This window comes from Mycetomoellerius zeteki, unplaced genomic scaffold (assembly GCF_001594055.1).
Source record: "Mycetomoellerius zeteki isolate Tzet28-1 unplaced genomic scaffold, Tzet1.0 scaffold98, whole genome shotgun sequence".
Classification (NCBI taxonomy): domain Eukaryota; kingdom Metazoa; phylum Arthropoda; class Insecta; order Hymenoptera; family Formicidae; genus Mycetomoellerius; species Mycetomoellerius zeteki.
Genome location: NW_017258021.1, coordinates 2,540,180 through 2,551,940, shown reverse-complemented (window position 1 = coordinate 2,551,940; position 11,761 = coordinate 2,540,180). Strand labels below are relative to the sequence as shown.

At 33.5% G+C, this 11,761-nt stretch overlaps 1 pseudogene; it reads right to left on the bottom strand.

Moving 5' to 3' along the window:
- Positions 1–6,422: 6,422 nt before the first annotated feature.
- On the bottom strand, positions 6,423–7,001 carry LOC108730840 (uncharacterized; annotated as a pseudogene).
- Between the last annotated feature and the right edge of the window lie 4,760 nt (positions 7,002–11,761).

Here is an 11,761-nt window from a genome sequence, read left to right as displayed (position 1 = left end):
AGTTAAACAAAGGAACACCGAAATAAATAAATCATATGTTATGATAAAATAATCGTATATGATATGCATATTTTTGATTGATTATTATTGATGAAATAATTAATACATAAATAAAATTGTCTTATCTTTTTAATACAATTTTTCTAATTAAATGCGTTAATTATATTAATTATATTCAATCAATATTTACCAACTTTTGAACAAATACGAATACAAAATATTATATATTTTTATATCTGTAGTAACTTATTGACATAAATTAAATCTTATATATAGATCGATTAGACAATTATAAAAATATATAATTCTTATTTCGATGTTAGAATACTAGAATTATTTAAATAATTTGTCAAAATTTAACAATTATTTGAAATATTTTCAATATCCGCATAAGTTTTATACTTCTAATATGTATATATATGTATAAATTATTATTATAATACATTCATGTAGATTATATGAAACATACAAGACGTTATGTGATATGAAATATACAAAGAAATTGATACATCGATATAAAAAATATTCAAGTATTTGGCGATATTACATTAATTAGTAAAAATTTAATATAAAGCAATTAGTAAATTATATATTCGTAAAAGAGTTGATTCTTTATAACCGTAAAATTGTTTTATATTAAATAACAATGCAAAGCAAATAATTACTCATCAAGTGCGCATATATATTCCAATATCCAAGTCAAGATTATCATTATTACTGTTATAAATAATATTAGGTTATTGCCTTTTTTATCATAGGATTCATATTTTTGTTGACATCTCTGATTGGACCTGTATATATACACAAAATAATTATGAAACAGGAAAAGTATCAATGTAATTAGAATTACAGGTCATATATTGCAATCACGCGTATATTAGTTGAATATGAAACCAGTACTGGACCTGTTATTATTCATAAGCCTGTTCTTTTTAACTGTGAACTTTTGCACCAGTTCATTTTTTTTTCTTTTCTCTCCAGGAGGAAAGAAGAGGAAGAAAGATGAATTGGTGTAAAAGTTCAGCTAAAAAGAACAGGGCTCATATATTTTATAAAGATATTGTCAATAACTATTTATGTTCTATAATGCTTCCGTAATTATTTATGTATGAGAATATGCATTAATCACTGAATATTCAGATAATAGGATATATTTAAACTAAATTATGACTAAAATAAGAATATTTAATTTAAATAATTACAATATATAAAAATACATTTAAATCTTAAATACAATAAACATTAGATTACCAGCACACAAATTTAATATATTTATATCTTTAAATGTTAGTTATTGAATATTTTAATGTACTTCCTACACACACACATATATATATATATAATAGAATACATATTAACTACTCAGAAAAAATAATAGCAAGTTCAATTGGATGTAATCAGTGCTCACTGGTGCATATTAAATGTTATACACAAACTGATGTGAAGATGTGTGTTTAATATAAATACAGAAACGGGTTGAACCTTGAAGTCTTCAATACATTTTATTGTGTTGTTAAGTAAAATATGTATTTTATAATTCGAAATACTTGCATGTCACTTTTGCACTCAGGTCCATTAAATCAGTATATAACGGTTTTAATATGCACCAGTACACACTAGTACGACCAACCAAATTCGTTATAAAACACTAATATTCATAACATTTACCGCTGTTGATTTTCTATGGCTTGTACATGATAAAAACTAATTGCATTTTCTTCAGTTATAGATTGTTGTGCTGTTGCATCTACATTATAATATCCAGTTTTTCCATCAAATTCTGATTCTACTTTTATATTATGAGATATATTTAAATGACTTTTTAAAACGTTTGGTCCATTATATATTTTAGAAGTATAATCGCAATGTGTGCAGTTTGTATTATGATTTTTCATATCGAATGTAAAATGTTGCGATAACCAAGTACGTGTAATTTCTTTTTGTATAAAAGATATTATATCTGGATGCCATTGTATCAGGTGCCTTCCTAAACTCGATTTATCATATACATTATAAAATGAATCGTCACAAATTTTGCATTTTGCAAGAAATAAGTCTTTTTTGAAGAAATATTGCCACAGAAAATGAGGATCTTTATTCCATTTTAAGAGATCTTTTTCATCATATATTTTATGTGTATTGTATAAGTGTGCTTTCATACACATTATTTTTGTATATCTACATTTATATTTATGAATAATTTTTATACAATACTTGCATTTTGTGTGAGACTGGTCTAATTTACTAAAATGATTCCATACCCAATTACGTTGACTATTGTTCTGCATTGCGATTATATCTGTACAGTATCACGGAGCATGTATTACTAAATACGACATACCGATTATTCTAAAGAAAATATTCAAAGAAGCAGTTTGGAGAAGGTCAAAAGAGAAACACGTGTCTCTGTTGTATTAAAATGTAAATATTAAGATTTGAATCTTGCTAACAGTTAAATTGTATAATATTGTTTCTAATTACTCGATTTCCATAGTTGAATATTTATATTTCCATAGCTGAATATTTATATTAAAATATATGAACTGTGAAATTAATTTAGTTTTCTTTTGATAATTTGATGAAGTAATCTTTACCTAACTTATTCATAATAATATCTCAAAAATCACAAGTTTTGAGTTGTGTTACTTTTGAAGTAAGGAAACCATATGATCTCTAGATTGGAGAATAAGACGGAATTTGACTGATTCAAAATTTATTTGTTCATAGCACTGTTGAGTTTACTTCGAGCTGTTAAAGATTCTTTAAACCGGAGCTGAAGGCACACTGTTGATACTTTTTACGTATTGACAGGAATGATCGACGTTCGTTAAATCGACAAGATTAATTGGCGTTAGCCACAATTACTTTCACTCACGTTGAAGATTGAAAAACGAGGAGCGAGAGCGAGAACGTCGCTCATCATTTATCGGAAACTAGATATTAGTGGTGTAACGATGATCGACTTCCTGTAGCAGCGGTAAGAGAGTAACTTTTAACACGCTCGATCGCCACGGAGCTGAAAACTATCTACATCGACCGTTTGCGCTAGGTGCGAATGTTAGAACTTTTAACATGTTCGATGCCAAGCTGCAAGAGCAGCATCAGTTTGGAGCTGCCGTTGAAGTTCCAAACATTTCAGTTGCGATTTTCTAACAACAGTTTTCGCGATTTTTGGTGTACAACTTCATGAAAGATTACAACAGATGTGATTTTTTATCTAAAATTTATATAAAACGTTTAATATAATATAAAAGAATAATTAGTTTCTCATTGCTCTCTGTTATTTATTTGTTATTATTTTTTTTATATATGAATCTTTTAATTATAAATAAAAGTATTAGGCTCTCCTAATGCACGTATAAAGGATAAAAAAAGTAATCAAGCTATTTATTACAGTTTTATTATTTATATTAATTGTACTATTTATATCAAGTTTCACTTGAAATTTTACTATTCGTATTTGCAAAGACTAAAAACGTTTGTCCATTCAAATTGATGTTATAGTTTACACTGAAAAAAATGCATGACTTGAAAAAAGGGTGCATGGAAAAATAGATTTAAGGAGTGAAATAATTGTTTATAGGTAAAATAGATTTTAATTTTCTTCATTATATTTCAGAAACTATTCAAGATAAAAAAATGTGTTATACAAAAGTTGTAATAATAATAAAACTTTTGTATAACATATTTTTTTATATATTGACTAGTTTTTGAGATGTAATGAAAAAAGTTAAAAACTGCTGTACTTATAAAGTGTGATTTCATTCTTTGAATTTATTTTTCTGCATCAATTAATATTTTCTAAATTCATCTATTTTCATAATCTACACACACACACACACACACATATATATATATATATATATACACACACATATGTAGAGTACATATAAAGTTTCATTAAAATCATACAATGTTTCATAAAATTAGAATCAACATTGATTCGATGTTGATCGATCAATTTAATTGTCTCTCACTTCTAGTTGTCTGTCTATTATGTTTACACTTGATCGTACGAGATACGGTTATGCCTCTTGACAATGATTTTTTCTAAGCAAAATTTCGAAGCATGTGTTTGGTCAAAGAAAATTAAAAACACCTTTTTCTTATATAATTTAAATCCCAATTGATTGAGATGAATTAGAATTTAATCGGTGCAGCCGATTTTGATAAAAATATGTACTACTTATTTTGTCTGTCGCGTAATGCATGTTCTACATAATCGTAAGCGTAATTGTAACTGACCAATCACAGTCAAATATTTGACTTGATTAGTCAATTCTTACAATTATAACCACTTACAACTACGCTTACAGCTATTGTAGAATAGGTATTAATTCGTAAGTAGCCACGAACATCTCGCCGCCGTTTTACACGAACTTTGCTGAATATGTATCTGGTGCAAGATACTACGGTGCTTCTTATAGTGAATTCAATTGAATGCACTCACAATCTAGTGATGGTGCACATTAAAGTCGTCGTATACAAATTCATGTAAAAATGTATATTTAAGTTTCATTTAAAATTTCGCTATTTATATTTGCAAAAATTAAAAACGCCCATTCAAATTAATGTCAGTTTATATATCGAAAGAATATCGAAAGTATATCGAAAGAAGTTTCCAAGACTTGGAAAATACAGTTTTCTATTTATACTCAAGTGAGAAAATTAAATGGAATAAAACGATACTATTGAATCTTAATATTTCATCAGGAAATTTTTAATTAGCGTCTCGGATTCTGTCGGCAAGACTTATTAGTATAATAAATCAATAATGTCAGTAATTTCTTTTTCAAGCCAGTAAAATAAATAGAATGAAGAGAAACGTCATCTCAAAGATAACCGCGCAATTTCTTTTTGCGTCTTTGTCTCCCGTTGCTGCGATTTTCAGCAAAGAGGATCACGAAGACCGTAGCTCTCCGAGAAGACCTTAATAGTGCAGTAATGTTTTCTTTTTTTATTGTATGCATTTATCTTCGAGATTTCTGTTTGCCATCAGATTTCCTGTACTCATGCTTTTATTGTGAATCAAGATAGCTGTCGCCCCGGAGACATTTTAGGAATTCTGCATCTTGCAAAGCATTTTGACGCATTTAAATCGGTTTGTAAATGAATTATCTCTGAATTATACTTGAATGAAAAGCGTTCACGGCGCATTTCTCTCTAGTCGCTGCAGGATTGCTTTTTACGGCGTTGCTCTCTGTTGGCGGAATTGCCATTTTGCTCCATCAATATTCCGCTTATTCTTCGCTTTATCATTATATATATCTGTAAATCCGCGAAACAGCATTTTCTGTGATAATAATTAATATATGCACGCATAAATATAATAAAATGAGAATAAGCAGAACGAAAAAACATTGTATGTAAATTAGTTGTCAGTCGAATCTGTCGTTCCTCGCATGTCGGGTTAACGCAATACTTAAAATCGAAGAGACAAGACACCATCTTTATATACGTATTCGAATGCGGGTTTCTCCCTTCCTTTTTTTTCTTCTTTTACCCGCTCTTCTCGACGTCAACTTCGTTCCATCAAAGGTACACCTGTGTATCTACGCCCGCATTTCGTCCCGCTTGTACTACGTATGTTCGCCTTGAGGAACGCGGCGAAGCGAATAAGAAGACAGCTAGGCGAAATAGCCGGGGCGAAACGTGTCGGTTGTTTTGCCCCTCGTATTATCTGCGCGTACGTATAAGAGAAAGCAACCCCCGCGATCATTGTTGTGTAGTCGGCGAGCGCGCGCGCGTGTGTGTGTGTACCGATAGGCGGTGGAAGAATTTCGGTTAGATAGTCGACTACTAGATAAAATGAAATTACGTCGCGACCTCGAGCAACGGAATGGGCGACGGAATCCCCTTACCGCCTTTGTTTCTGGGTCGCCGCCGCCTCCGCCGCAGTCAAGTGATTTACAACTTCCGCCTGCGCGGATATTTCACGTTCAGCGGCACGGCCAGCGCGAGCGAGACCGTTTGACCGTCTGGCCGGGATTCCCTCACGATGGCTGAGAACGGCACCATCTTGAAATAACGAGCGCGAGACGCAGCTTCTGGAGTCATCCGGCGGTCCCTACGATGATTACTAGCGGAACTTTCGGTTTACATTTCTTCTCGATTAACGCCGAAATGTTGTTTCGAACTCACCTTTCTAAAGTTTAACGCAGTAAAAAAAAAATGAATATTATTAGTTTACAATTTTATGGAAGTCGACAAAGAAAATTCCAGATTTTTAAACAATTTCGCATAAATTAATACAAAGGCAATTATAACGTTTTATGAAAGTAACGATTTTTAGTCCTACTTACTTTCTTCGTATGAGTGTAAATGTTTGGAAAAAATTTATTTCCATTAAAATTCTAAAATTAGAACCACAATATATATATATATATATATAACATAACACAACTCTTTTGCAGCATTCAAATCTACGAGTGCTCCGAATACTTGATGCGCTGCGCGTCAGTCTCAACACAGTAGTTGTAATAGTTCGGTCCAATTGTCATGCCTAATTCTTCTATAATCTTCATAAGGTTTGAATATCCATTATTGTACATGCAAACAGCAATATTATTTGCTGTATCAATAATAACTTTGCCGCTGGAAACTGTTTTTGGAGCCATTGACCAAACTAAAGCGTTGAGGCTTTCGTTACTGTTTTGTGTGTAGCCACCTAAGCAACGTTCAAGAAGATCATTGTTTAATTCTTCATAGATTGGCTTAATAGCATCAAAAACCATTTGAGGAAAAGCTGGCTTATGCTTAAATTCAGCTAATTTATTAGTGGCTTTCGCTTGCTGCCACTTGTACCATGAATCTTTACCGGGCGGGCATTTATCGTGCTGTGGCTTTTCGTCTGTGGATAACTTATGATAAAGGGTCGCCCACATCTCTCACCTCATATTTTCAATTGAATCATGATTACAACGAATAGCTAATCCGAAAAAAACAGACAATTCATCTATAAGTTTAGCAGTCAATTTGCTTTTTCCTCTAAGTCCTTTCATAGCTTTCTTCAAATTGCGAAGGCGGGTCCCATTCGTTTTTGGACGTGATCAATGCATTCCTTTTTCTTCACTGATGAATTTTCAGTTTGTAGTTCCAAAAGACTCTTAAAAGTTTTGGAATCTCCATCTCCAATGTAATTTGTACATTTCACCTGACGCAATTGTTCTGAGCGCTAGAACATTTCGATGACTGCGTCGACTTCCATTTTGCTGGCCGATCCCTCGTGATTTGCTTGACATTCGTTAGCGTGTGAATTTCCACTCTTCGTATTCTTCAGTGTCAACTTTTTTCTTCCAAACTCACAAGCTTTGCAATACTTAGATTTCACAACAATGTCAATTACTTTTTCAGAGAATCATTCAATTAATGTTACCAATCCGAACAGTGATGAAAAGCCATGTTTTCTCTCCACCATCCATCGCCTGACACTGTTAAACCATCTGTTTGACCTTTTTTTATAGACAAAGCCTTTTCTTCTTGAGCTACCATTAGCATACTTTTTTTAGTAACTTTTTCAGTTGCGCATGAAATTACGTGCGTGATCGTAAAATGAAAAATCGGTCGAGGAAGATCCATGAAGACGCAAAACTTTTCTATGTCATAAAGACCCAATAATCGCATGACAAAAATCATTCTACGATTTATTTCATATGCTTTATCAACAAAAGGACAATTCGGAATGAAAGTGTCACCGCAGTTCTCACAAGAAAGAACGATTTTGAATTCCAAGCTTCGTTTGCTGCTTTCGCTGAATGTCACTTTAGAATGGCACGTTTTACACACAACAGATTCCGAAATGGCAGTAAAAACCGCAATAAAATTCAGTAAACGATAGTCAAAAGTTTCATTCACTTTGATTTTGTTATATAATTCTTTAGTTTCTTAGCAGAAGTACCGACGAAGTTTTCCGGTGGTGCCTTCATTTCAAATCGATTCAACGGTCTTCTGCGTGAGAGATATCTTCAGCCTGTTCTTATATTCACTAGTACTTTTCGTACCTTTACGACTCTGCGGTACTGTTCCACTCATTGCTCATTGTACATACAAATAATCGCTAATTTTTTAAAGCGTATGATCGATATACAAATTTTTTATCCTAAAATATAAGAGAAACAAAAATGTCGTGTAAATTATATCGTTTCAATATATACTATATATTGAACCTATACTGAACCTACACCAACACATTTACTCTTATATACTACTAGTACCATCTATACGTTCACTAGGAAGCTAAGAAAACCTTATCCAAGCTTAACTGTGCTTAACTAATCCCTTTATTATCTTCAGAAGGATCCCTTCGCAAACGCTTCAAATCTTACCGAAAAGTACGACGCTTTAAACTTCCAAAAATGACACTTAGGAATTTTTCTTCGCTATAAAACCTTTTGTACCTTATTTCTAAGACCTTAAAGCATCATTTAAGCCGAAAAAAATCTATTTTTTGAAAATTCTAGAGTGGCCTTACCCCTTAATTGATGTGAAGAACACACACATAGTAGTATCAGTTTCTCTTGGATTTTTGAACATGTGAAGATAGATTGCGAGTTCATGTCTTGTTTCCATACGTTTTCGAAGAGACTTCGAAACTCTTTGAATTGATTTTCTGAAGAATCGATTTTTGTGCACCCGGGATGTGTTCCACTTGATACTCGCAACATTCTTGAAATCATCTCATCCTTGTTTTTTCAAATGTTTATCAAACAAGGATAAATATGATAAGCGTGTGAGTGTCAATGGAATGCACTCCAGATGCAAAAAAATTGATTCTTCAGAAAATTGATTCAAAATTGCTCATCCTTACAGCGGAGTTTAATCCGATCAGAATCTGTCATCACTAGTTGGTTTAAAAAAAAGAATAGATGTTCAACCGCGTTTGGAACGAAGTGTCGCAGAGATGCAGAAAAGAAGAGGGTCTTGCTCGGTCGCTTCCATTCAAACGCATCGGGGAGATAAGCGTTGTTCTGTCCGCTTTGAACGAAAATGCTCTACCCTCTCTCTCGGTGGATTTGCAGGGCCTGTACGTTTCTGTCTGGCTGATGCCCACTTGCTTTTTCTCTCTCTAGGGATGGCGCGAATGCACTCAATTGTTTCACTCGGGATTGTGAAACACGAGGAACTGGCTTAGAGGGAGATTTGCGCAGCTCGGGGCTGACTGAGAACGGTAAGGAGGATGGCTTCTGCATAGAAGTTGGACACGGATGCACGCGCTCAAAGAAGTGCGTCCCTCCTTCTTCTCCTCAGTCTCGTTGCTGCTCACCACATTGTCTCTTCTAGTCTTTTTCTCCTTCGCTAAAATATTCTTAAGCAGAAACGACGCACGCGTATCCCCTTTCACACCGGTAAAATTGAGGTTCCTGTATAGCACATTGTATCTTCTTCAATTTCTCCATAGAAAGAAGAAAAATGGCCGATTTTTATCTAAAAATAAATAAAAGGAAAAGTATCTTTTGTAGATTTTGATGTCTTGGATATGATAAAATTATTAAAAAATTCATAGCCTTTGGGAAATATCTCGAAAATTGGGCACGAACATCAAACATAGTGTATTTATTCAAATTTCAGTTCTTCCTCAATTTTCGGAGTCCCTGGATGTCACGAACTTTATTGTATCCAAGAGGTCAAATACTATTTCCTTTACTTACTTATCTTTTTGGGCAAAACTCGTCCTTTTTTAACATCCTCCATTGATAATCAGTATGGAATACTGATCGCAACAGATAATACATATATTGACGAATATAACGCATAAACGTATATAGAAAGAACAATTTTGCTGAAGTATCTAAAAATTTAATTTAATATAGAATTGAAAATAATTTTGCTAGATTATTAAAATAAATATATGAGGCGCTCAAGCTGGTTATTATTAGAAAACTTTATAACATTGCTTAATTAACATGAATTTCTTACTTAATTATTTTAATAGTTCAACAAAATTATTTTCAAGTATTTTCAAGTTATTATTTTCAAGTATACCTAAAATTTTAAATACTTCAACAAAGTTCTTTCCGTGTAAGGCTGCGTTCGAAAACCTCACCCGAGTGCCTCTGTGTATCGTTTTATCCTTGTTATTCATCCAATGTATAGATAAGGATAAGATGATACACGGGGCACTCGGGTGATGATTCGGAACGCAGCCTAGTAAGCTCAACTTGTTGAAATCAACTTGTCTAATTCTTTAGGAGATTGATTTTAATATTGCCCTCAATTATTATGTAAAAGTTTAAAAACGTCTGGGTTGTAACACTTACCTAGTACGTATAGTAAAAATTATGATATGCTCACAGAGATAAGTTGGTCATATATATTTAATGAGATCACGTCCAGGATATAAAGATCTTGGTTCACGGAATGCTTGGTCATTCTGAAATTAGGTCGACAAACGTGATCTTCGGTTAACTCATTTATCATAATCAGCTCTAAAGACGAGAAGCAGTCACGGAAAGGTGTCGCCGTTTTACCCGGCAGCTCAAAAGTAGGAAAGTATTCTTAACCGGGTGAAATGGATTAAAGGGTCGTCCTATCTACTGAAATCGTTGATCGCTCGGTATTGAGCCAGTGCGATCGATCGGATTCGCTCTTCCAATTAACGTTACGTTTTCGTAGGGGATCGTTATCCCTCACCGACAATCCCTTTGTGCTTCCTCTTCTTCCCCTTGCTTCGTCCCAAAGTCGATCGGGGAAAAGTCTCACGAATCACATCTCGCGCTGAAAAACTTTGACTTTCCATCGCATCGCTTTATCTTTACTCCACTTTCGGCTTTAGCACAATCCGGGGGAATTGTAAATGGCCAGGATTCGAGGTCACTTCCGGATGCTGCTTGCTGGACGCGTTTTCCTATTCTTTCACTGAATCCGCACCAGAAAGATACCACAAGGGAACGCCGGAACGATGGGAGTACAACGCGAGGGAAAGTTCGCGATGGCTCTTTATGCCGGCAGCAACTGTGAATCACTTCGCCTGTATGTTAACAAATGTGGAAAGTTCGAAAGGAGCAGCGTAACAACGATGTTACTACGTAGAGTTTGGCGCCGCTCGTTTGCCGAGGAAATTTCATTACACCCGTCGCGTCTTTCGGCCGTGCCGGCGTGGCGTGGCGTTATGCGACGTGTTTCACTCTCTTTGAAAGCGACAGCTTTTCCACACTTAATGCCTTCTCTGTATGAGCATCGATGCAGCAAAATGCATGATAAGATACAAAGCCTTATTTACGTGGCTAATAGTAACAGAGGAGAAACATAGGTATAAAAAACTCTTAAAAATTTTAATCTTATAAATGATACACAAAGGGTTCTAATACAACTTGAGCTTATGGAAAACTGCTAGAAATTTACTATTTAATGGTTCTGTCGTTTTTTTTAGTTTACATATTGAAAAATGATTGGTTGAACTAACTTGAAATAGGTATGTATAATAACCAGACTGTTTGATAAAATATGAACGATTTATCCTTTTTTAAAATTAAGATAACGCAGACAAATTTGATTACATATACATATATTATATCCATTTCGTAATCTTCCTCTATTGTTATATGTACGCATTAACCAAATTTTAGCCGGTATTACATCCAAATATTCTGGTTGCATACCAAACTATTTGATTACAATAACCAGAAATTCTATGTATTTTTACTAAAATTTATTTAACCAAATATATCTTGTCAATTCAACCATAATTATTTTTTTCGTGCACATACGGAAAGAATAATTTTGCAGTATTTAATTTAACTAGATATACATCTGAAAATAATTT